The sequence below is a fragment of the Pristiophorus japonicus genome, chromosome 11 (assembly GCF_044704955.1).
Source record: "Pristiophorus japonicus isolate sPriJap1 chromosome 11, sPriJap1.hap1, whole genome shotgun sequence".
NCBI classification, from domain to species: Eukaryota; Metazoa; Chordata; class Chondrichthyes; family Pristiophoridae; genus Pristiophorus; species Pristiophorus japonicus.
In genome coordinates, this window is record NC_091987.1 from 71,949,182 (window position 1) to 71,974,064 (window position 24,883).

The following is a 24,883-nucleotide window of genomic DNA, read 5'->3' on the forward strand; positions in this document are numbered from 1 at the left end:
CTTCTTCGAAATAGTGCCAGGGGATCCTTTACATCCACTTGAGAGAGCAGACGGGGGCCTCGGTTTAACATCTCATCCAAAAGACAGTGCAGCACTCAAGTGTCAACCTAGATCTTTTGTGGTCAAGTCCCTGGAGTGGGACTTGAACCCACAACCTTCTGACTCAGAGGCAAGTGTGCTATCCACTGAGCCACAGCTGACACTGTATAGGAATATAGGAAGAGAAGGAGGCCATTAGGACCCTCTAGCAGAGATCGCTTTTGCCCCTGAATCTTCCACTGAAGTTGTGCTGAAATGGCACTCCAGAAATGCCAGTAAAAACAAGTTATTTTGGGACCTTCTAGTCCCCTAGGACATCCTTACATTCTAGCACTCTGATATAATTCTTAACCATCACTGCCACTCTACCCCCATCATTTTTCTCTCCCTATCTAGCCTCAAAATGTTATAGCCAGGAGTATTACATTCCCAGCCATGTCTCTGTTATAGCTACTATATCATATCTCGCCATATTTATTAATGCTTCTAACTCTCCAATTTTGTGGATTCACATACAGGCCCTGCCAGTGTTGACTCTTTACTTCACAATAGATTACTCCATAAGTTAGAATCTTGCAGAATTAGTGAGAAGCTGCTGGATAAAGAATTGGCTGCATACCCATAGACAGAAAGTTGTTATCAATGGCTGCCAATCTGCTTGGAGACTGATTACCTGTGTGCCCTACTGGGATCAGTGTTAGGGCCTTTGAAGTTTACAGACTGTATTAATCACCTCGATTAAGGTATTCGGGGAATAATCCACAAGTTTGTGGATGATACAAAGAGTTGTGCAAGTGTTTGGAGAGCAGAGGAAACAAATGGCTGCAAGCAGATCTCGATATGTTGAGGGAATAGGCCTGTGTTTGGCAAATGTTACTTATCTTAGACAAATACAGTGTTACGCATGTGGGTAGGACCAATGCTAAGCTTACTTACACATTACAAGAAACAGAACTGAAGCCAGTGCTGCAAAAAAAAGATTTTGGTACCATAGTTCATAATCCAGCTAAAGATTCATAATCGATGCAGAGAAGCTAAAGCTAAAGATACTTGGCTGCATGGTCTCATGGACTAGTTAAAATCGTGCAGAGATAGGAGAGGAATTGTTTTGATTTTTTTTCTCCTAATTGGCCTTGGGTGGCTGATCTTGCTTTCCGTCTCCCCCAGGACTACATGGCACCTAGCGGGTAAGTCTCTTGACCTGACACATAACGTCATGTATTCAACTGTCATCGTAACCCATGTATAATCTGATCTAAGTTGTACACTGTGAGAACAATGGCCGCTAGGTGGTGAACTTGTGGGAGACACTCCAAACCTGGATCTTCAGATATAAAAGGGGAAGCTCCATCCACTTCCATCACTTGAGTGCTATGGAATAAAGGATAGGTCACAGACTGACCTTCTCTCAAGCATGGGCGTCGTGTGCATTTATACTGTATAGTAAGGACATATCAATGGAAACGAGAAACTGGGATTTAAACCACGCGAGCATGGCCATGAGCAGAACAGACGAGAGGTACTGTGTTTAGGAATGGTTGGGACAGAGATTCAACATTGTTAAAGTAGCACACAATTCTCCAGGCAGACAAGGGCAGTCGGGCATACCCCAACATGAAGTCAAACCCAAAGGGGGAGTTCGACAGAGAAAATGGCAAGCTGAACGGCGATTCACGCCATTGCAATGGACAATGCGGCCAGTAATGGGGCCATCAACACTTGTTAATGGCGCACTCAAAGCCAATAACAGGGGCAGTCAGGGACGATCGACTGGCAAGGGACCTTTTGTTTCAAACAGCAGCTCATGTTGGAGGCGTGGAGGCACACACTCAGCCGGATTTTGCAAAGATGAGTAAAATACCTGCAGAAATTGCAGAAATGAACGCTGAGGGAAATCGCTGGAAGCTGAAGTTCAGCGAGTTCATGTGGAGCACGTATACAGTTCATACACCAGGACGCCACCGATAATGATGAAAGTGCTCCTCAATGGCATCCCAGTATCAATGGAGCTAGACACGGGGGCCAACCAGTCCCTGATGGGTATCAAACAGTTCGAAATGTTGTGGGCGTCCAAGGCCAGGAGGCCAAAATTATCGCCGATTGACACACAGCTACGGACAGACACAAAGCAGATCATTCTGGTGCTAGGCAGCACCACGGTAGTCGTGACCCACAAAGATTCAGAGAACAGGTTGCCACTCTGGGTTGTCCCGGGGGACGGTCCCGCACTACTAGGGAGGAGTTGGCTTGCTGTCATGAATTGAAAATGGGACGATGTCAATGCAATTTCCTCTGTGGAGCGAGTATCATGCTCACAGATCCTGGACAAATTCGACTCATTATTTCAACCCGGCATCAGCACTTTCCTGGGGGCCAAGGTAGTGATTCACATCAACCCGGACGCCAGGCCAGTACACCACAAGGCCAGAGCGGTGCTGTATGTGATGCGGGAAAAGATAGAAGGCGAATTGGACCGCCTGCTGAGGGAAGGCATCATCTCGCCAGTCGAATTCAGTGACTGGGCGAGCCCGATTGTGCTGGTACTCAAGGCGGATGGGTCGGTCAGGATATGTGGCGATTACAAGGCAACTATCAATCGGGTGTCACTCCAAGACCAGTACCTGCTACCGAGAGTGGAGGACCTCTTTGCGACGCTATCCGGTGGCAAACTTTTTTCAAAATTGGACCTGACCTCAGCTTACATGACCCAGGAGCTGGCACACAAGGGGTTGTTTGAGTACAACAGATGTCCGTTCGGGATTCGCTCGGCCGCCGCGATCTTCCAACGAAATATGGAAATCCCCCTCAAGTCGATTTCAGGGACGGTGGTTTTTCAGGACGACATCCTCATCACGGGTTACGATACTGAAGAACACCTCCACAACCTGGAGGAGGTGCTACGCAGACTGGACCAGGTAGGGCTGCGACTGAAAAAGGCGAAGTGCGTCTTCCTAGCTCCAGAGGTACAATTCCTGGGAATTAGGGTAGCAGCAGACGGGATCAGCCCTACTGCATCCAAACCAGAAGTGATCCAGAGAGTACCCAGACCCCGTAACACGACGGAGCTGCGTTCATTCCTGGGACTCCTGAACTATTTTGGGAACTTTCTTCCCAAATTGAGCATGCTGCTAGAGCCGCTACATGTGCTCCTACGCAAAGGTTGCGAATGGGTCTGGGGGGACAGCCAGGAAAGGGCTTTTAATAGAGCACGCAATTTGTTATGTTCCAACAATCTGTTAACGCTATATGACCCATGTAAGAAACTTGTGTTAACGTGTGATGCGTCGCCCTATGGTGTCGGGTGTGTGTTGCAGCATGTCAATGCCAAGGGTCAGTTACAGCCGGTAGCTTATGCCTCCAGAAGTCTGTCCCAGGCAGAAAGGGGCTACGGGATGGTAGAAAAGGAGGCGCTCGCATGTGTATATGCGGTAAAGAAAATGCACCAGTACCTGTTTGGCAGGAAATTTGAGCTGGAGACAGATCACAAACCCTGAATGTCCCTTTTGGCCATCCACAAGGCCATAAATCAAACGCATCAGCCCGCATATAGAGGTGGACACTCACGTTAGCCGCCTGTGACTACACTATTCGGCACAGACCGGGCACCGAAAACTGCGCCGATGCACTCAGCAGGCTCCCACTAGCCACCACTGAGGGGGCTACCGAGCATGCTGCTGAGATGGTCATGGCTGTTGAAGCTTTCGGAAGCGAAGGCTCACCCGTGACAGCCCGTCAGATTAAAGTCTGGACAAATAGAGACCCGCTATTGTCTCTAGTCAAGAAATGTGTCCTGAATGGGGACTGGGCAGCCACGTACAGGGCATGCCCTGAGGAATTTAAACCATTTCACAGGCGCAGGGATGAACTCTCGATTCAGGCCGATTGCCTACTGTGGGGAAACCGTGTAGTCATGCCCCAGATGGGCAGAGAGGTGTTCATCAGAGAACTCCACAAGGAGCACCCGGGCATTGTCACGATGAAGGCAATTGCCAGGTCACATGTTTGGTGGCCAGGGATAGACGCAGATCTGGAACTTTGTGTTCGCAGGTGCAACACGTGTGCCCAGCTGGGCAATGCGCCCAGGGAAGCCCCCCTTAGCCCCTGGCCATGGCCCGCCAAGCCTTGGTCATGCATCCATGTGGACTACGCAGGTCCTTTCATGGGAAAAATGTTTTTGGTTGTAGTTGACGCCTACTCCAAACGGATTGAGTGTGACATTTTAAATTCAAGCACATCCTCTGCCACGGTCGGAAGTCTACGGGCAATGTTCGCCGCCCACGGTCTACCGGACATCTTGGTCAGTGACAATGGCCCGTGGTTCACAAGCACTGAATTCCAGGACTTCATGGCAGGCAATGGAATTAACCATGTCAGAACGGCACCGTTCAAGCCGGCCTCAAATGGCCAGGCAGAACGAGCAGTGCAGATAATCAAACAGGGGATGCTCAGAATCCAAGGGGGTTCCATACAAACCCGCTTATCATGCCTCCTGTTGGCCTATAGATCCCGACCACACTCGCTCACAGGGGTTCCACCCGCAGAGCTGCTAATGAAAAGGATGCTCAAAACCCGGTTATCCCTTATACACCCCACCATGAAAGAAATTGTCGAGAGCAGGCGCCAGTCACAATATGACTACCATGACAGGAATGCGAGGGCGCGATGTATTGATGTAAATGACCCTGTTTTTGTCCTCAACTACGCTGCAGGGCCCAAATGGCTCGCAGGCACTGTGATTGCCAAAGAAGGAAATAGGATTCTGGAAGTTAAACTTACCAATGGACAAATCTGCCGCAAACATGTGGATCAAACAAAAAGGAGGTTCAGCAACCCCATAGAAGAAGCAGAGGAAGTACACGATATAGAGTTCACTCCTTCACAGGTGATCGAACACAGGAACCAAAGGGAGGAGAGCCCAGTCACTGTGGGCAGTCCGGACAGGCCTGAGGCACCGCAAACAGCAGACACTCAGGTCAGCGCCCAACAACCGGAGCCCCAACTCAGGCGCTCTACAAGAGAGCGTAAACCACCAGAGAGACTTAACCTGTAATCCCAGTAAGACTTTGCGGGGGGAGGTGATCACATGTATTCAACCAGCATTGTAACCCATGTATAAACTGAACTAAGTTGTACACTGTGAGAACAATGACCACTAGGTGGTGAACATGTGGGAGACACTCCTAACCTGGACCTTCAGATATAAAAAAGAAAGCTCCACCCACTTCCATCACTTGAGTGCTATGGAATAAAGGATAGGTCACAGACTGACCTTCTCTCAAGCATGGGCCTCGTGTGCATTTATACTGTATAGTAAGGACGTATCACATAAGTTATCACAACTGTATGGAAAGGCAAGATGCACCAGTTGGGCTTTTCCTGTCCGATGTTTTCATATGTTCACCTGCCATTTTGTGTCTCCCTCTCACTGCAGATATCCACTTCCGGCAATTGATGTCACCAGAATCATTGAAGAGGAAAAGTGACCCAACAAGGTGGATTCTGTTTTCAGCAAATTCAGCAAAAAATTTTTGATAGGTAACAACTAATTAATTATGTTATTTTTTTCCCCAGATAAATATTGGTGAGTACTTTAAACAGCAAGTACGTCCCAAGACTTTTCTTTCCCCTTTAAATTAATTGGAAGCCCTCCTCCAATAATTGGTGGGTCTATTTATAGCTTTATTAAATGAACATCAGAATGTGCAGAGCGGTGTAAGTACTGCTGAAAGTATGCTGATGCCTCGATCGCACGTATGGCCTGGTGGCAATTGGGTGATAAAATTATTAACATTTTGAGAATCTCCCCCATTATTCTAAGTAGTTTGGTTTAAAATGCTATTTTTACATTTAAACCAGGCAATATGAACAAGGTGCACAGTTATGAAAGATTTTAGCACATAAGGAACTGTTTTGGTGTGAAACAAAGCCAAGCACATTTTTATAAACTTGTCAATTGAAAATTGCAGATTCCTTGATGTGCCTCTATGGCCACCAGATGTCTTGTTAAGTCACTAGTCAAGATCACTATTTCCTCTGCGATGAGATATGATTGGGGGGAGGGGGGTGCGGATAAATGCTTACAAGTCTGACACATTGCAATGAAGTGAAGCCCTTTCATGGTTACAGGCTTGCACAGCCAACTCCAGAAATACGCAAACCCTATCCAGACAGGATCCTTGCTAAACATAAGGTTCCATTCTGTTCAGTGCTCAGCTGTCTTAAATTTGCATCTCATTCTGTTTCACAGTATGAGAACAATAAACGCTGATTAAAACTGAACATTGGAATGTTAAAACCGTTAAGTCACCTTTCAAAGAATTTAAGTTGAAAAAGTTAAGTTCCCTTTCAAAGAAATTAAGCACCATCTGTTAATTCATTTTTTTCCTTATTCTTTTTCTATCTCAACTTCAAGATCCCCATATGCCATGCACCAGTTTGTGCTTGAGAGCGGATACAGCATGATCCCAGACTCCGGCTCGTGATGCTATAGTGAGTTAGTAAGAGATATGGCTTGATTCATCTTCAAATTTTCCCAGCCTTCCTCTGAGGAATCTCCTCGACTTTGCTTGGGTCATGATTTTGTCAATATGCTCTGATCCAGAATTCAATACAAATGAGTGAGTGATATATACTGAATATGCTGGAGAACATCATATGCATAGGCTGGATAGTCGGTTTGCGCCTCAGTAAGTAAAATTGGGCAGCTGGGCCCTGAGTCGGGGGCGCAGCGCTAAGAGTAGTGTTGGGCACTAGCGTGAGAAAATCCCGAGCTAAAGAGCCATGCCGGGAGTGCTCCGACAGCTGACTGGGGAGAAAGAAAAACACAAAACCATTCCCAAAACATTTCCCACACCACCACAACATAAATCGCAAAAAAAATTAAAAGAAAAAATAATCACATTTACCTTAGGAGTCCATTACTTACCTCTCTGCAGTCGGTATCGTTGAACCGCCTGATTTCCCAGACAGTCACAGATGGGGGGAGGGGGGTGGGGTGTGCTGCGGAGTGTACGGGTTGGGCTGAAGTCAAAACTCACGTCGGTGTCGCAACCAGGAACATTGCACACCGGCGCAGCTCTTCCGGGCGGTGCTGCTCCACGCCGCCGCAAAACCGGACCCGAGGATCGCTGCGGAGCGCTGGAGGCCGACCGCCCGCCTGGAACACCTCACCGCCGCCATCGCCGCTGCTCCAAGGTGAAAAACAGAACGCAGAAGTCCCAAACATCTGCCCCTTGGCAAAAATCAAAGAATAATTTTGTGTACAGAAATTGTGCATTATATCTTGAAAATAGCAACAAAGTACACCTAATGAAGTAAAGGCATTTTACTAAGAAAGAAAAGAAAGCTGTACACCTGTGACACTCATAAAATAGGTTGAAGGCTGCTCGCAACCTGTCCCTTTGTGACCCTCAGCATGCTTACTGTTGCATATGCCTTTAGGCCTCCAATTGTGGAATGAAAGAAAAGCTGAAATTCATCAATCCGCCCTCTCTTTTTTATTCTCCAGCAAGGAGAAGTCAGAGAATGCGATTTTGCCTGCTTAACAATTTAAATTAACAACAATTTAAAAAGCAAAGTGATTCATAATATTGGATTGTGTTAAGTGTTTTGACATTTTTCAGTGTTCTGGTGAATGCAATGTATCCTACGGTACTATTTTTAAAAAAGCAGGAAAGTTCCCCTGGTTATGCACTTTACAAAATGCAAGTTTAATTAGTATTATATTAGAAATAAAGGGTCCAAGTTTCGACAGGAGTTGCTCCTATTTTTTTTGGAGCAACTAGTTTTTTTTGGAGTATCTTAAAGATTGCAATTCTCCACATTTAGTTTGTTCCAGTTTCAGTGAGTTAGTTCAGTTTCTTTTTAGTTCAGTTTTTTTCAAAAGGGGGCATTACCAGCCATTTACGCCTGTTTTGGCTATTTAAGCAAGTTTAGACAGCTAAAAGTTACTCCAAACTAACTTAAGCCAGCGTATGTGTCCACTTTTGTACGCTCAGAAAAACCTTGTGTAGGCTTAAGAAATGAGCGCAGGTAACCAGAGATGGAGGGGGGGGGGGGGGGGAAGGAAAGTTAGAGGGAAGTTAGAGGATTTTCCAAAGCATTAAACACTTCACATTTAACAATAAAGAACCATCATCAATAATAAATGATAAATAAATCAATAAATAAAAATTTTAAAGTTCCTACCTCACTTACTGCAGCATGCAGCGCCTATCCATTCGGGCCGTTCGGCCAGGGGCTAGGGGCAGGATTCGAGCACTGGGAGCCAGCAGTACACACAGCAGCAGCAGCGACTTTTCGGGCCGTTCGGCCAGGGGCTAGGGGCGGGAGAGCAACAAGCAGCAGGCTGGGCTGCAGGAGGAAATTTAAAGGGGCTGCAGGAGAGGGAGAGGGAGAGAGAAGTGGCATCACTGAAGGGGGAGGGGGAGAGAACAAAAGACCTTTGGGTGTGGTCCATATACCTTGTGCTGTGCTGCCATGTTTCACCATTGACGTTTGAAAGTTTAAGTTGTACTTCAAGTATGGGTGCTGCATTATCAACGCCACGGATTTTGCAATGATTCTGCATCATTGCGCTACATAGGAGAGAAGTGATTAGAGCTCATCGCATCAGGAACGTCATAGCCTGTAGGCTGCTGGGCAGGAGGCCTTACACACCTTGGCAATATCGAGTCAAGCATTCGTACCTGGACCTGAGTGAGGCTGATTGTGTCAAAAGGCTGCTTTTCTGCAGAGAAGTTGTCGCTGAGATTTGTGAGTTGCTGAGACCAGATTTACAGCCGAGAACCAGAAGGTGGACTGCCTTGTCTGTTGAAGTGAAGGTTACAGCTGCACTTTCCTTCTATGCCTCAGGATCATTTCAAGCTACAACTGGAGATGTGTGCGCCATCTCTCAACGTGCAATGCATGTCTGCATTCACCAGGTCACAGATGCACTGTATGCACAGAGGACCTCAAAGGTAGTACTCTCAGGATTGCTACCAGTGCCACGTGCTAGTCAGAGTAGAAATAGCAGGATAGTTAGGATGAATACATGGCTTGAGGAATGGTGCAAGAGAGAGAGATTCAAATTCCTGGGACATTGGAACTGGCTATGGGTATGGTGGACGGTCTGCACCTGGGCAGGACTGGAACCAATGTCCTAGGGGGAGTGTTTGCTAGTGCTGTTGGGGAGGATTTAAACTAATAGGGCAGGGGGATGGGAACTTATGCAGGGAGACAGAGGGAAGTAAAATGGGGGCAGAAGCAAAAGGTATAAAGGAGAAAAGTAGAAGTGGAGGGCAGAAAAATCAAAGCAAAAATCAAAAAGGATCACATTACAACATAATTCTAAAAGGACAAAGAGTGTTAAAAAAACAAGCCTGAAGGCTCTGTGTCTCAATGCGAGGAGCATTCATAATAAGGTGGATGAATTAACTGCGCAGATAGCTGTTAAAGGATATGATGCCATTGGGATTACGGTGACATGGCTCCAGGGTGACCAAGGCTGGGAACTCAACATCCAAGTGTATTCAACATTCATGAAAAATAGACTGAAAGGAAAAGGAGGTGGGGTAGCGTTGCTGGTTAAAGAGGAGATTAACGCAATAGTAAGGAAGGACATTAGCGTGGATGAGGTGGAATCTGTATGTGTAGAGCTGCGGAATACCAAAGGGCAGAAAACGCTATTGGGAGTTGTGTACAGACCACCAAACAGTCATAGTGAGGTTAGGGATGGCATCAAACAGGAAATTAGGGAGGCGTGCAATAAAGGTACAGCAGTTATCATGGGTGACTTTAATCTACATATAGATTGGGCTAACCAAACTGGTAGCAATACGATGGAGGAGGATTTCCTGGAGTGTATAAGGGATGGTTTTCTAGACCAATATGTCGAGGAACCAACTAGAGAGCTGGCCATCCTAGACTGGGTGTTGTGTAATGAGAGAGGATTAATTAGCAATCTTGTTGTGCGAGGCCCCTTGGGGAAGAGTGACCATAATATGGTAGAATTCTTCATTAAGATAGAGAGTGACACAGTTAATTCAGAGACGAGAGTCCTGAACTTAAAGAAAGGTAACTTCGACAGTATGAAACGTGAATTGGCTAGGATAGACTGCCGAATGATATTTAAAGGGTTGTCGGTGGATAGGCAATGGCAGGCATTTAAAGATCACATGGATGAACTTCAACAATTGCACATCCCTGTCTGGCGTAAAAATAAAACGGGGAAGGTGGCTCAACCATGGCTTACAAGGGAAATTAGGGATAGTGTTAAATCCAAGGAAGAGGCATTCTTCTAAACTCCAGTGAATACAGGAAGTGGCCTTAGAAATAGTGGATCGGTTGGTGGTCATTTTCCAACATTCAATAGACTCTGGATCAGTTCCTATGGACTGGAGGGTAGCTAATGTAACACCACTTTTTAAAAAGGAGGGAGAGAGAAAATAGGGAATTATAGACCGATCAGCTTGGCATCAGTAGTGGGGAAAATGTTGGAATCAATTATTAAAGATGAAATAGCAGCGCATTTGGAAAGCAGTGACAGGATCGGTCCAAGTCAGCATGGATTTATCAATGGGAAGTCATGCTTGACAAATCTTCTAGAATTTTTTGAGGATGTAACTAGTAGAGTAGACAAGGGAGAACCAATGGATGTGGTGTATTTGGACTTTCAAAAGGCCTTTGACAAGGTCCTACGTAAGAGATTAGTCTGCAAAATTAAAGCACATGGTGTTGGGGTTAATGTATTGACGTGGATAGAGAACTGGTTGGCAGACAGGAAGCAAAGAGTCGGGATAAATGGGTCCTTTTTGGAGTGGCAGGCAGTGACTAGTGGGGTGCCGCAGGGCTCAGTGCTGGGACCCCAGCTATTTACAACATACATCAATGATTTAGATGAAGGAATTGCGTGTAATATCTCCAAGTTTGCAGATGACACTAAGCTGGGTGGCAGTGTGAGCTGTGAGGAGGATGCTAAGAGGTTGCAGGGTGACTTGGATAGGTTAGGTGAGTGGACAAATGCATGGCAGATGCAGTATAATGTGGATAAAGGTGAGGTTATCCACTTTGGTGGAAAAAACATCAAGGCAGAATATTATCTGAATGGTGGCAGATTAGGAAAAGGGGAGGTGCAACGAGACCTGGGTGTCATGGTATATCAGTCATTGAAAGTTGGCATGCAGGTACAGCAGGTGGTGAAGAAGGCAAATGGTATGTTGGCCTTCATAGCTAGGGGATTTGAGTATAGGAGCAGGGAGGTCTTACTACAGTTGTACAGGGCCTTGGTGAGGCCTCACCTGGAATATTGTGTTCAGGTCTGGTCTCCTAATCTGAGGAAGGATGTTCTTGCTATTGAGGGAGTGCAGCGAAGGTTCACCAGACAGATTCCCGGGATGGCAGGACTGACATATGAGGAGAGACTGGATCAACTGGGCCTGTATTCGCTGGAGTTTAGAAGAATGAGAGGGGATCTCATAGAAACATATAAAATTCTGACTGGACTGGACAGGTTAGATGCAGGAAGAATGTTCCCGATGTTGGGGAAGTACAGAACCAGGGGTCACGGTCTAAGGATAAGGGGTAAGCCATATAGGACCGAGATGAGGAGAAACTTCTTCACTCAGAGTTGTTAAACTGTGGAATTCTCTACCGCAGAGAGTTGTTGATGCCAGTTCATTAGATATATTCAAGAGGGAGTTAGATATGGCCCTTACGGCTAAAGGGATCAAGGGGTATGGAGAGAAAGCAGGAAAGGGGTGAATGATCAGCCATGATCTTATTGAATGGTGGTGCAGGCTCAACGGGCCGAATAGCCTACTCCTGCACCTATTTTCTATGTTTCTATGTTTCTCAGGTCATTGGTCTCCACACCCAATGCCATAACCTCAACCACATCTGTTGCACGCTGCATCTCAGGAGAGCATGGTTGGATTCTCCTTCCCCTCGGCATGGGTCTGCTCGTGGCACCCCTCCAGTGGGAGATGCAGGCTGGGACGGTGGGGCACTAGGTGTTACAAGTGGCACCCTTCCAGTGGGAGATGCAGGCTGGGACGGTGGGGCACTAGGTGTTACAAGTGGCACCCTTCCAGTGGGAGATGCAGGCTGTGATGGTGGGGCACTGGGTGTTACAAGCTGCATTCCACCACCACCACCACTGGGACCCGCAATCTCTGACAGTGGGGCACTGGGTGTTACAAGCTGCATTCCACCACCACCATCACCACCACCACTGGGATCTGTAGCCTCAGAATCTGGGAAACCATGGAATGTCGCATCAGAACTTAAAGCACTAAGCAAGGATGGGAAGCTGACGAAACCACGGAATGTCGGACCAGAACCAATGCAAATGTTTGACGAACTGAGGTCCTGTAATATGGACTGATCCATATTAAGTTCAACATTCTCCCCTAAGCACATACTAATGACCCCCTCCTCCCAGTCTTGGTCTGGATCGTCTGCATCTGAATCTTCTTCTGCATCTTCAGGATATTCAGGATTGGCATCATGTTCTGCAAAATATAACAGAACAGTCAAATGGTTAGCAGCACAGGAGGGGGCAGGATTGGTGGCATGAGTAGTTTCACACATAGCAGGCCAGGCAGCAGGTTAATTTGAAGGACCACGATGCATTTTCAGGATGTACCCTCTCCCTCGTGTGTGGCCCAGCTTGTGCAGTACTGATTGTTTTTCTCCAGGTACGACTCATCAAAGCAGCGACCCTCTCTTCCAAGGGTGTCAGTTGGTGCAGATTTGGCAGGCCTCCTCCTGTTCGAGTTCTTTCCCTTTTGTTGTGAGCCAATTTTTTCTGTAAAGATTAAAATATGACTTTTTAGAGAGGGTGTCTTTCTGTAGGGTGGGACATTTACAGATGGTCACATTTACAATTGCAATTCCATTGAAAAATAAAAATATTACTGTTATGACCCAAATAAAGCAATGTGACTGAGTACTGTAGACTTCAGTAAGTGTGACCTTCATCTCTTTATTCTGACTCCAGAGTGCTGGCACAGCATGGGAGGTCTGCTTATATACAGTGCTCCCAAGGGATTCCAACAGATGTGCCCTCCGGTGGCGGTCGAATGCCGGTTACAATGTGTCGCATACATGACATCACTCCCCCCAAAATCAATAGTACACTTATTTACAGGGTGAGACGATCTGGGGCTTTCCACTCCCTAGTCGATCATCTCGGTACAAACACAGGTGCAGGTGAGTTGGTTGGGCCTTCGCTGGGCTGCTGGGGATGATGAGTTCAGCTTTGTGGTCAACCGTGATGTCGGTTGCCACTTGTGTGTGTATCGGAGGGTCGAAGTTGGTGGTGTCCTCTTCAGGTTGCTCATGGCTGTCTGTGAATCGCAGTTTGGTTTGGTCCAAATGCTTTCTGTAAGTTAATCCATTTGCAAGTTTGATCACAAACATCCTACTTCCTTCTTTGGCTACGACACTGCCAGCAAGCCATTTGGGACCATGTCCCATAGTTGAGTACAAATACAGGGTCATTGACGTCAATATCGCGTGACAAATTTGCGCAATCATGGTACATGCTTTGTTGATGCCGCCTGCCCTCGACATGCTCATGGAGATCAGGGTGGACTAGAGAGAGCCTTGTTTAGAGTGCCCTTTTCATGAGCAGTTCGGCAGGGGGAACCCCGGTAAGCGAGTGGGGTCTTGTGCGGTAGCTGAGCAGGACTCAGGACAGGCAGGTCTGCAGGGAGCCTTCCGACACGCGTTTCAAGCTTTGCTTGATGGTTTGGACTGCCCGTTCTGCCTAGCCATTAGATGCGGCTTGAACAGGGCAGATGACATGTGCTTGATCCCATTGCAGGTCATGAATTCCTTGAATTCAGCGCTGGTGAAGAACGGCCCATAGTTCCTAACAAGGACATCAGGCAGGCCGTGCATGGCAAACATGGCTCGCAGGCTTTCGATGGTGGCAGTGGATGTGCTTACAGACATTATTACACATTCAATCCATTTTGAATAAGCATCCACAACAACCAAAAACATTTTGCCTAGAAACGGGCCAGCGAAGTCAACGTGGATCCTAGACCACGGTTTGGAGGGCCATGACCACAAACTTAGCGGTGCCTTTCTGGGTGCATTGCTCAGTTGAGAGCAAGTGTTGCACTGGCGCACGCAAGATTCCAAATCTGAGTCGATGCTGGGCCACCACACATGGGATCTGGCTATTGCTTCCATCATCACTATGTCTGGGTGGGTAGTGTGTAGGTCACGTATGAACGTTTCCCTGCCTTTCTGAGGCAAAACCACGTGATTACCCCACAAAAGACAGTCCGCCTGTATCGACATTTCATCTTTGTGCTGCTGGAACAGCTTGATCTCTTCATGCATCTCCGCTGGGACGCTGGACCAGCTCCCATGGAGGACACAGTTTTTTACAAGGGACAGTAAAGAATCCTGGCTGGTCCAGGTCCTGATCTGGCGGGCCATAACGGATGACTTTTCGTTTTCAAATGCATCCATCACCAAGAGCAAGTCTGCAGGCTGTGCCATTTCCATCCCAGTGGTGGGCAATGATAGCCGACTGAGAGCATCAGCACAGTTCTCTATGCCTGGCCTGTGGCGAATTACATAGTTATATGCAGACAGCGTGAGCGCCCATCTTTGACCGTGAGCAGAGGCTTTGGTATTAATATCTTTGCTCTCTGAGAATAGTGATATGAGCGGTTTATGGTCGGCTTCTAACTCGAACTTAAGCCCAAACAGATACTGGTGCACTTTTTTCACCCCATAAACGCATGCCAGAGCTTCTTTTTCAATCATGCTGTAGGCCCTTTTGGCCTTGGACAAACTCCTGGACATATAGGCGACCGGTTGCAATGTTTCTGATTTGTTTGCTTGTTATAACACACACCCAATCCCGTACGAAGACGCATCACAAGTTAGCACTAAACATTTACATGGGTCATACAGAACAAGCAGTTTGTTGGAATATAACAGATTTATGGCTTTCTCAAAAGCAGTCTCTTGTGATTTCACTCATACCTAGTCATCTCCCTTGCGTAGCAACACATGTAGAGGTTCTAGCAAGGTGCTTAACCCGGGTAGGAAATTAACAAAATAATTGATGAGTCCCAGAAACGACCGCAACTCCGTCACATTCTGTGGTCTCAGCGCATTCTTGATGGCCTCCATCTTGGCATCGGTGGGTCTGATGCCGCAATACATTTCCCTAAGAACTCGACCTCTGGTGCCAGGAAAACACACTTCGCGCATTTCAACCTGAGTCCCACACGATCTAGCCGACTTAGAACCTCTTCCAGGTTCTGCAAGTGTTCGATGGTGCCCCGACCTGTGATCAATATGTCATTCTGGAAAACCACGGTGCACGGAACTGACTTTAGCAGACTCTCCATGTTACTTTGAAAAATAGCCGCGGCCGATCGAATCCCAAACGGGCATCTATTGTAGATGAACAGACCTTTGTGCGTGTTGATCCTGGTGAGGCCTTTCGAAGATTCCGCCAGCTCCTGCGTCATGTAGGCCGAGGTCAGGTCCAACTTGGTGAATGTCTTCCTTCCTGTCAGCATCGCAAATAGGTCATCTGTCTTGGGTAGTGGCTACTGCTCCTGCAGCGAAAAATGGTTAGTCGTTACTTTATAATCCACAAATTTGACCGTGCCATCGCCCTTGAGAGCCGGAACAATCGGACTGGCCCACTCGTTGAACTCCACCAGCGCGATGATACCCTCTCATTGCAGCCTGTCCAGCTCGATCTCCACTTTCTATCGCATCATATATGGTACCGCACGTGCCTTGTGGTGGATGGGTCATGTACCGGGAACCAACTGGATTTGTACCTTCGCCCCAGAGAAATTTCCGATGCCTGGCTCAAACAATGACGGGAACTTGCTCAAAACCTGGGCACATGAGGCGTCGTCAACGAACGAAAGCGCTCAGATGTCGTCCCAGTTCCAGCGGATTTTTCCCAGCCAGCTTCTGCCAAACAGTGTGGGGTCATCTCCTGGTACAATCCATAGTGGTAGTTCGTGCACCACTCCATCATAGGAGACTTTTACTGCTCCACTGCCAATTACAGGGATCAGCTCTTTAGTGTAAGTTCTCAGCTTGGTATGAATAGGGCTCAGCTTGGGCCTTTGTTCCTTGTTGCATCACAACCTCTCGAAGGCCTTTTTGCTCATGATAGACTGACTCGCACCCGTGTCCAATTCCATGGATACTGTAAATCCATTCAGTTCAACTTTTAACATGATCGGTGGACATTTCGTGTTGAAGGTGTGTACCCCGTACACTTCTGCCTCCTCGATTCGAGTCTCCAGTTCAGTTTGATCCGCCATGGATCAGTCTTCCTCTGCAATGTGGTGGTTTGCAAGGTTTGCAGCTCATCTGCACATTCGCTGGAGGTGTCCCATTCTTCCACAGCCTTTGCAGGCATAGTGTTTGAAGTGGCATTGATGGGCTCGATGACCACCTCTGCAGCGCCAACAAGATGTTAATTGCCTCGCATTCACACTTGATGGTGGACTCTGCATCATCTGAGGTCGTGCAGCTGCAGGTGTGTACATTCTGCCATATGCATTCCTACCTAAAAACATTACTTTGTGTACAGTACTTGCCGATGCTTCTTTATGCTGCAAAATGTGTTTGGTGTTATCGCTGGTGGACATAAATGCCTGGACTGTTGTTATGGCTTTGCTCAGGTTCAGTGTTTCCACAGTCAATAGTTTGCGAAGGATAACCTCATGGACAATGCCAAGCACAAAAAAGTCTCTTCGCATTTGCTCCAGCAATCCACTGAATTTGCAATGTCCTGCAAGGCGCCTTAGTTCAGCAACATAGCTCGCCACTTCCTGGCCTTCAGACCATTGACATGTATAAAATTGATACCTTGCCATCAGAACGTTCTCCTTCGGATTTAGGTGCTCCCGGACCAGCGTACACAGTTCTTCATACGATTTTGTTGTTGGTTTCACCGGAGCAAGAAGATTCTTCATGAGGCCATAGGTTGTTGCCCCGCAGATGGTGAGGAGGATCGCCCTCCGTTTGGCAGCGTTCTCATTCCCTTCCAGCTCATTGGCCACAAAGTATTGGTTGAATCGCTCCACGAAGACTTCCCAATCGTCACCTTCTGAGAATTTCTCCAGGATACCAACAGTTCTCTGCATTTTCGCGTGATGGTACGTTATCTATTACTCGTAGCCTGTTGTTATGTCTCAAATAAAGCAATGCGACTGAGTAATGTAGATTTGAGTAAGTGTGACCTTAGTCTCTTTATTCTGACTCCAGAGTGCCGGCACAGCATGGGAGGCCTGCTTATATGCTATGCTCCCAAGGGATGCTGGGATCCCTTGGGACTCCAACAGATGCGCCCTCTGGTGGCGGTAGAATGCTGATTACAAGGTGTTGCATATATAACAATGACTTACACTAACTACTTGACCAAGGTCATGCCATTTCTTTTTACACTGGCTTCCAGATCTCGTGGGTATGCCCCAATGCGCAGTAATCTTCTGCAACTAGGTTCCAACGTTTCTTCATTTCTTTGGGTGACACTTTTGTGCGATCTCTGTTGCTGTTATCCAGCTCGTGCCATCTCTTCTCAATGACATTAACTAGTATCTCCACTTCGTCATGCAAGAAATTCTTCGTTCTTGTTGCACGTTATTGCATTGCTGTATTGAATTGACACTCAGTGATTTTTCAAAACACACTGTCCTTATTTTGCATGCACTTATGCAGCACTCCTTCTGGAAGTTTAGCAGGAGCAGAGAGCACATACTGATTCCAGCAGCTGATTTCTTCCACAGTATTGCTAACAGCATTCCTTCAGGCACAAAAAATTAATCAGAAGGCTTTCCACTACTCCAGGCACCCAAAAATCACTTTGCAGCCTTTACCTTTAAAGATGGCCGATTGCCAATGTTTATGAGCCATAGCGCATGCGCGCAAGCTCCAACACGCATGCGCAATGCTGCCAGCACTCAGAGACACGCTGGGCACTAGACCCGCCCCCGCCGGCTGTGTTGACACAGCACGTCCATAGCTCTGCGCCCCCCCCCCCCCCCCCCCCCGCTGCTCCTGCTGCACTGTGCCGAGTCCGATAGAGGCCTGATGAACATCGAGAATACCACGGTAAGGATTAGGCGAGTTTTTATTCCAAAAACTCGGCGCACCTCTCGGAGGTGCGCCATTCTAAGGATCGGTTGAAACTTGGGCCCAAAGTACTTGCGTTTATATAAAGGCAAAGGCTCCATTTGTGTAGTTAAGTAGTCACGGTGAACAAATGATATAAGAGACATTACGAAACTAAAATAAAAGAAAATGCCAGGAGAAGTGGAGATCCAGTGGACTGGGAGAGCTATAACAAGCAATAAAGGGATAGAATGAAGGTAATAACAGGTGCAAAAGGGAATATGAAAAAATCCTTGCAAGGAATGTCAAAGATAGCAGCAAGTTTTTATAAATATATTTAGAGAAAGAGAATGGTAGAGTGGAATGGGGACCCATTAAAAGCAAATTCAAGCGAGGTGATAATCAATAACAAGAAAATGGCAGACTTGCTAAATGAGTACTTTGTATCCATTTTCACAGTGGTGGATGCAGGCAAAATATCAATGGTAAGTCAAGGGGAGGAACTTACAGGATTTAATATAAGTTTAAAATATGGTAATGGAGAAAATAATGGTAGTTAAAATAGACAAATCTCCAGGAGTTGGTGGTTTTCAACCAGTGAATTTAAAAAAAAGGTGATGAAATAGTCGATGCATAAGAACATAGAAACATAGAAACATAGAAAATAGGTGCAGGAGTAGGCCATTCGGCCCTTCGAGCCTGCATCACATAAGTATTAGGAGCAGGAGTAGGACATACATCCCTCGAGCCTGCTCCGTCATTCAAAAAGATTATGGCTGATCTTCGACCTCAACTCTACTTTCCTGCCTGATCCCCATATCCCTTGATTCCCCTAGAGCATTCCCTGATGCATTAAACATAATTTTACAAAGCTCCCTGGGTTCAGGAATTATGTCTTTGGAGGGGGAAAATTGTGAATGTCATTCCATTATTTAGGAAGGGAAGGAGAGAGAAACCAGGTAACTACAAACCTGTCAGTTTAACATCAATTGTGGGGAAGTTACTGGAATCTATCATCAGAGGCACAGAGGGGGGTGGATTTTAATATGGGTGAGCAGATGGGAATGGCTGCAGGTTGGGGAGATAATTTTGGCCAAAAATTTGAGAAGTGTCGGGAAGCCGGCTCCGACCCGCCGACTTCCTGGTTTTACCTGAGGCAGGACAAGGGGCGGGCCACCAACCTGCTCCGAGGAGGCAGATTGGTATTTAAATATGTCAGGTAGGCGGGAAGCTTCAGAGTTAACCTGCTGTGCGTGTTTTACTGTGGCCTGCCAGATTCCCCGGCCTCAGGAAACCCGGCAACTGCAGCGAGGCGCAGACAGCCTTGCGGAGCATTCCCTGTGGGCAAAGAGGAGCAGGAGTGCTTCCTCCCCGCCTCCCAATCTCCCCCACTATAAGACCGCCCCTTCATACAAACCATCCCCCCTCCCCGGATCAGGGGAATCAAACATCCCCCCCTTCGATCGGACCCTCCCCAGGGTCAAGGATCGGAACCCCCACCCCACCGTGGGATAAGATACCCCCCCCCCCCCACCCCACGATTGGGGATCAGACCTACCTGTTCCATGGCCTCATCTGGAGCGTTCTCAGCCGACTAGAAGCCAAGCCTGTCAATCAGGCTGACCTCCGGGCGAGGAATCTGTCAATGATGTAACATGCAGGCTGTGGAGTTAAATCTCCACAGCATGCGGGGAAACCCAGACTTCCGGGTTTCCCGTGTGCTATCGGATCCCTCCCCGCTCCGCCTTCCTCTCTCAGCATGTCACAAGTAAAAATTCCCCTAACGTGACTAAGCACTTGGACAATGATCAAAGTGAATCAGCTTGGATTTGTGAAGGATAGGTCATGTCTTACTAATCTAGTTTAATTTTTTAAAGAGGTCATTAACATGGTGAATAGGGGGGTGTTAATGGATGCGGTCTATATGGACTTCCAGTAGGCATTTGATAAGGTTCCACACAAGAGATTATTGGAAAAATGAGAGTGCATGGAATTGGAGCTAACCTTGTGATACGGGTTGATAATTGGTTGGGAGGTTGGAGATAGAGAGTAGGGATAAAGTGCTTAATCTCTGATTGGTGGGATGTGACAAATCTCCCAGGGAATCTGTACTGGGGCTTCAGCTCTTCACCATATATATTAATGACTTGGATGAATGAATAGAGAGTTGTATATCCAAGTTTGCAGATGACATTGTTACAGTACAGTAAGTTATGTGGTTAGGAGGAAAAAATTACAAAGGGACATAGACAGACTACGGCCAAGATTTTCCAGGGGTCAGCAGGCGCAATCGGTGGCGGATCGGGTGGACAGTGTTTTTTCTTATCCCATGCGGGTTGGGACCCCGCTGTGAACCCGCCGCCAAGCACCTTTCCCAATCTCGAGTCTATCAGCGCTGGGAAAGAAAGAAAGAAAGAGAGAAAGACTTGCATTAATGTAGCACCTTTCACAATCACCGGATGTCTCAAAGCACTTTACAGTCAATGAAGTACTTTTTGGAATGTAGTCACTGTTGTGATGTAGGAAACGCGGCAGCCAATTTGCGCACGGCAAGCTCCCACAAATAGCAATGTATTAAAGACCAGGTAATCTGTTTTTGTTATGTTGATTGAGGAATAAATATTGCCCAGGATACCGGGGATAATTCCTCTGCTCTTCTGCAAAATCGTGCCATGGGATCTTTTACGTCCACCTGAGAGAACAGATGGGGCCTCGGTTTAACGTCTCATCCGAAAGACGGCACCTCCAACAGTGCAGCACTCCCTCGGCATTGCACTGGAGTGTCAGCTTAGATTTATGTGCACAAGTCCCTGGAGTGGGGCTTGAAACCACAACCTTCAGATTCAGAAGGGAGAAAAGCAGAGCGAGAGATGGAATATAGAAGAGTAGTAAGAGAGTTTGGAAGGCAGAGCAAACAAAGGTTGGAAAATAGACAAAAAGGAGTTTGGCTGTGCTTAATGGTATGTACCGAAATGCAAGGAGTCTCATGAATAAGGCAGATGAGCTGAGGGCACAGATAGACACGTGGGAGTATGATATCTTAGCGATTACTGAAACATGGCTTAAAGAGGAGCAGGAATGGCTGCTCAACATCCCTGGTTACATGTTTTTCAGACAAGAACACAAGAACATAAGAATTAGGAACAGGAGTAGGCCATCTAGCCCCTCGAGCCTGCTCCGCCATTCAAAAAGATCATGGCTGATCTGGCCGTGGACTCAGCTCCACTTACCCGCCCGCTCCCCATAACCCTTAATTCCCTTATTGGTTAAAAATCTATCTATCTGTGATTTGAATACATTCAATGAGCTAGCCTCAACTGCTTCCTTGGGCAGAGAATTCCACAGATTCACAACCCTCTGGGAAAAGAAATTCCTTCTCAACTCGGTTTTAAATTGGCTCCCCTGTATTTTGAGGCTGTGCCCCCTAGTTCTAGCCTCCCCTACCAGTGGAAACAACCTCTCTGCCTCTATCTTGTCTATCCCTTTCATTATTTTAAATGTTTCTATAAGATCATCCCTCATCCTTCTGAACTCCAACGAGTAAAGACCCAGTTTACTCAATCTATCATCATAAGGTAACCCCCTCATCTCCGGAATCAGTCTAGTGAATCGTCTCTGTACCCCCTCCAAGGCTAGTATATCCTTCCTTAAGTAAGGTGACCAAAACTGCACGCAGTACTCCAGGTGCGGCCTCACCAATACCCTGTACAGTTGCAGCAGGACCTCCCTGCTTTTGTACTCCATCCCTCTCGCAATGAAGGCCAACATTCCATTCGCCTTCCTGATTACCTGCTGCACCTGCAAACTAACTTTTTGGGATTCATGCACAAGGACCAATTGTGGAGCAGTGGAGGCGTGTCCTGCTCAGTTGGAGCTGTGAGCAGTGAGGAGAGCAGCTATCAACTTGAGATCCTGCCTGGAGAGCCCTGAGAACAGCCCAGGAAGAGAAGGAAGGAAGGGGCTTCACCTTCAACTTTTACCCAGAGGGAGAGGAGGAGAAAGCAGAAAACTTTGAACATCTTTATCATTCTGCAAAGAGTTGGAGAGAGGGGGAAAAGACCAACAACATCCAGTGTGGAAGGAGGGAGACTCTACATTTCTACAGGTGGGTGTGGGTGCATTTCCCCAAACAGACTTTGTTGTATCGGTGGGGGGAGGAAAGAAGACCACTGAGGGCCGGAACATCGCGGGGGGTGTGTGTGTGTGTGTGGTAGTGTGCGTGGGGGCCGTGCTTACAACTAGGCCCCCCCCACAATTGTAACCCCCCCCACCCCCCCACATTTGCCTAGCCTGGGATAGCTGGAGCTACCAGGCTGAAGATTGTCGTTAATCATCCTATTAAAGATCGTTTAGGATTGTGTGCCTGGTGGCTCCAGCTACCCCAGGTGAAGACATCTTCTCCCCCCACCTGAAGACCACCCCAAAGACTTTTGTGTTTTGCCATCTGGGGAGTGCACCCACCCACAGCTGCGAGGGGAGACCTGCCCTCGCAGCCCCCCCCCCCCTTCCCACCCCCCTCTCTCTTTCTCTGCTACTCTGTTTCTCCCCTCTCTCTCTGAGAACCCTTTCCTTCCAAATTTAAAAAAAAACAATTAAGACAACTGAGCAGAGGGAGCAAGGCCTCTCCCCAATTGTCAACGAGGGGAGAGGTGCCTCGTTAAGGGCTCCTCTGCTCAGTTAAATACACGAGGCCATTAAAGACCATTAAGGCCTGTGACTTTGGGGTGGGTGTAGCCCTTAAAGGGACCCCGTGATGGCGACCCCATCCACGCCGGTGGCAGGGCCAGCAAGGACGTATGCGCAGGTGGCAACCGCTTCCACGGCCCCTCCTGCGCCACCCGCTGCCCTGCCACCTTTCAGACTCATTACTAAAAAACACGGGGTCAAGAGCTACACTCACCCCACAATGACCATCGAGGAGTGCGTGCGGGCGATGGCTGGGGTAGTCGGCCCCTCGGCCATTGTCGCAGCCTCCAAGATGTCTGGGAAGGCCGTGTTCTTCCTGGGGTCGGAGCGGGCGGTGTCCCTGGCCCTTGAAAAGGGGCTCACGGTGGGCGGGACGTTCCTGCCGGTGGACCCTCTCGAGGCCACCGCGCAGAGGGTCATCATTTCAAACGTCCCGCCCTTTGTTCCCGCTGAGCTCCTCCTCCCTCACCTACACCAACTGGGGGAGGTAAGGTCGGGGATCAACCCCATACCGCTCGGCCTCAGGGAGAACAGCCTGCGCCACGTGTTCTCCTTCCGCCGCCAGCTCTTTGTCCGGCTGGCGCGGGAGGACACGACGGAGGGGAATTTTAATGTGGTGCACGAGGGGACTGCCTACCGCGTCTTCTGGACGTCGGACAGCGTGCGGTGCCATGCCTGCAGGGAGGTGGGGCATGTTCGTAAGAACTGCCCCGCCTCCAAGGCCGCCAAACCACCGAAGGCGGCCAAGGCTGGCGCCGCCGCCACCCCTCCCCCTAGTTGCGTCCGCGTGCCGGGAGCCATGGGTGCGCGGGCATCGTCGGAGGCCTTTGTTTTCAGGGCCTCCGGCGGGGGGGAGGGAGAGCGTCCGACCGGAAAGAAGGCGCGGAAGAAGACAAAACATCAAGAGGCGGGTCCCCTCAGTGCGCCGGATAATTTGACCACCGCGCTCAGCCCAACCCAGTCACCGGCGAGCGCGTGGTGCCCCGAGCCCGTGCCCGAGGCCTTGAATAACACCACGGAGGGGCCCGGGCACGGGAAAGGAAAGGAAAAGGGGGGGGCGGAGCGGGAGGCCTCGGCAGACATGGGGGTCTCCCTGCCTCCGCGCGCCCCCAGGAACAAAAGGAGGCACGGCTCCGATGAGACGGAGGGGGAACAACATCCCTCCGTGGAGGAGTTGGTGCCCGCCGCGTGTCCCGCGTCCCCAACCAGCGCCCCCAAGCAGCGCCGTAGGCGGGAGGAGTCTGTCCCCGGGGAGGGTGAGACAGTTGAGGCTGCCCAGCCTCTGCCTCCCGGGGATGGAGTGGAAGATCTGCCTGTCGTGGGGGGCGTGGGGACCGCGGAGGGATGCGTAGCCGCCGGGCCGGGCGTCCCGGGGACTGAGGCGGGCGAGGCCGAAAAGGCCGAACCTGAGCCCGCCCAGCTATTATCCAACTTCCCCCGGGAGTCGCTCGACCCGGCAGAAACACAAACTGTTTTTAATGAAACTGTAGATGCTGGGCCGGGGGGTGGCAGCGGGGAGGGGGAGGAACACCCACCCTCGCCTCTTACTTTGGAGCTGGAGCACTTGGGGAGCCTGGGGATCTCCTATGGCCGGGTCTCTCCTTGTTCTCCGGTTCCTGGGGCGGAGGGGGAACCCCTTCCGCTGTCATTTCCCGACCCAGCACCATTTTTAAAAGAGCCCAGTGGGGACTCCTCTGCCGACGATCCTGGGGGTGGGATCGGGGCAGTGCCAGGGCCGGTTGGAGCGGCCGGTTCATTTGCCGTACCTTGTGCGGTCGATGGGCTGGCTGCTGGCGGCCACCTCCCGGAGGAGGACGGGGACTCGGTGGGGGACGCGGGTGAAGACCTAGAGACCACCGCCAGTGAGGCGGTGGATCTGCTCGCGGCCGCCGCTGAGGCCCTCCTCATTCCTGCAAGGGAACTCCGGGACTTTTTGGCCCAGAGCCGGGGTCGCCGCGACCAAGCCCGACTGGCCCTGGAAAAATGGTCCGAGCCAGAGCTGATCAAGGGGTCTGTCCGCGCCGCCGTTAAAACCTTGGCCGCGGGCGGGCCCTTGACAAAT